The sequence below is a fragment of the Enhydra lutris genome, unplaced genomic scaffold (assembly GCF_002288905.1).
Source record: "Enhydra lutris kenyoni isolate GAN:26980312 unplaced genomic scaffold, ASM228890v2 scaffoldscaffold65, whole genome shotgun sequence".
Taxonomy (NCBI): Eukaryota; Metazoa; Chordata; class Mammalia; order Carnivora; family Mustelidae; genus Enhydra; species Enhydra lutris.
Window position 1 is genome coordinate 6,622,020 of NW_019154149.1, and position 2,697 is coordinate 6,624,716.

Sequence of the window (2,697 nt, forward strand, 5' to 3'; positions counted from 1 at the left end):
ATAGTCTGCTAGCTTCTCTGCATTAGCTGAATCCTGGAGTACAGGTCTCCCCCACTATCCAAAAGTAGAGAGTTCCTAGGAAACCTTTCATTAGCCAAAATGGCATCAAGTGATGAAGCAATTACCATTAATTTATATGGAAAATTTTCTGAGTGTTCCCAGACCCAAAAAATAGCCTCTCTTAAGCTTTTCTGATCCCTTAGGGTACAGCTTGCTAAGAGATGCACAGAATAATTCAAGATAAAGCACAGATAGATGCTCACAGACAGAGTTGAACAATGGCACCAGGGTGCTGAGATGGCAAGTTTGTTCCCCAGTAAGGGGGCTGGGCGGTGCCCATGTCGCAGCTCCAGGTTGTGTGCTACCTGTGATAAAACAAACCCAGCCCTCTTTTTGCCTGCCGCCTCTTTTCGGAAAAGGGAAAATCCTCTTTGGATTTCTTTCAGTTAGCAAAAACCATTAGGAATGTAGGTCTTTCATCAACGTTAAGCGCCATACCCTGAACTTTCCAAAAAGCAGGGAATACAGGTATCTACAAACTTGCCACTGGTCCTCTACCCACCTACATTCTTCCCTGAGCAATTTGATCCATTCCGTGGCTCTACATAGGCCCCAAGTGCCAAACTCTCCCTTCAGCTTTGGACTTACATATGAGATGGCTGAATCATCATCTCGACTTAGATGACTAATAGGCATCTGAAACCTAACATGGTGCAAAGAGAACCCTTGATCTATGCCTACTACATCCAGCTTCTCCTTTAGTCTTTTCCTTCTCAGTACTGTCCCCTCAGCTCCCAAGTTAGACAACTAGGAGTCATCCTTTACCTCTTCTATCTTCCTCACTCCCCACATCTAGTCCATCAGCAAGTCCACGAAATATGCTCTGAATTCAATCACTTCTTACTGTGCTCTCTACCACGAACCTGGTTCGAACCCCTGTTCTCAGCTCTCTCCTGTGCTCCTGTAATGACCTCTGGACTGATCCCCCTTCTCCCCTCCTTGCCACTTATTAGTCAATTTGCCACTCAGCAGGCAAAATGATCCTTTCAGAAGTTAGTCAGACCATTCATTCTCTTACTCAAAACCTTCCCATGGCTTTCTATTATCCCTAGAATAAAATTTGGACTCTTACCGTGGCCTACAAGACTGTTGCATCTGGCATCTGGTGACCTCTTCTATTTTCTACTCCTCACCTTCCATCCTCTGGCTACAATGGTATTTTTTCCTCAAACATACCAAGCTTGTTGCCATCCTAGACTTGATCTTAGCCAAAAGGCTGAGAAGCGATAGTTTGTTGCCTTCCTAGGACCCTTGCACTCCTTGTTTCCTTTTCTATCTGTCATCTATTTTTATCACTCTTAGCCCCATCACATGTGAGGGTAGAGCTGTAATTGACATGTGATACTTAATGAGATCAAACTGCAGGCATTGCAGCGCTGCACAAAAGATGCACTTAGTGAGACTTGGAGAAAAAAGCAGATCTACCAAATTGCAAATGCACTCTTAACTAACCCCCTACTAGTCCTTCTTTGAAGAGAAGCTTCTTGAATTACAGGTTACTCTTAGTTTTCTATCTTGTAATTACTTTAGAAAAGAATTATGTACTGTAATTAAAAATATGGTAAAAATCATAATGTTTGTAAAAATAATTTCCCTGCACTATGGCACTCAGATTGGCTTTTATTCAACAGAAATGCTGTAATATAATCGATGTTTTGTTTGATTCTTGGTTTCTTAAATTAAAATGAAAAAATAATATCAGATAAGAAAATAAATAGGGAAGTTATGTATCTACAACTTTTGGAAATTTTTACTTTATAAAACTTTTTGCTGAATATTCTTGGCTTGAATATTCTTTTTCCCCTTCCTTCTTTCCCTTGCTCCCTCTTTTCTCCCTCACTCCCCCATTTCTCCCTTCCTCTGTTCCTTCCTTCCTTTCTTTCTTTTTCTCTTTCTTTCTTTCTTTCTTTCTATCTTTCCTATCAGAATTGATTAAATCAAGTGCATTCATTCGGGATGGCTCTGTTAGGCAAGGAATGAGCCCATTTGTGTTAACTAAATTGGGACCACCACAATCAATACATTCAGTGACCTTTCTTAATTCTTTTACTCTGAACAATTGTCTCAATAGAATTATAGTGAGAACTTGAAATCTTAAGATCAATTGTTTTTAAAATATCCTTTAAGAAAGCTCCAACATCAGTTGATAGTGGGCTCTCTAGCATTATATTGCAATAACCCATCAGACATCTTAAAATGAGTTTATCCAGGGAAATTTGGGGCATAATATTTAGGATCTGAAATAAAAGTTGAGGGGCACCTGGGTGGCTCAGTGGGTTAAAGCCTCTGCCTTCGGCTCAGGTCATGATCCTGGGATCCTGGGATCGAGCCCCACATTGGGATCTCTGTTCGGGATCTCTGTTCAGTCCCCGCTTCCTTCTCTCTCTCTCTGCCTGCCTCTCTGACTACTTGTGATCTCTGTCTGTCAAATGGATAAATGAAATCTTGAAAAAAAAATACCTGGAAGGGAATTCTGGGGAATATATTTTGAAATAAAAGTTGACGCATAAGCCAACAGGTCATACATTATTGATTTTGTTTAGAAAAAAATCAACAGTTGTAAAATCAGTTTATTCAATTACTCTAAAATCCCCCCCCCTATTTTTTGACAGAAAGGAAATTTCCCAGGACACCTCT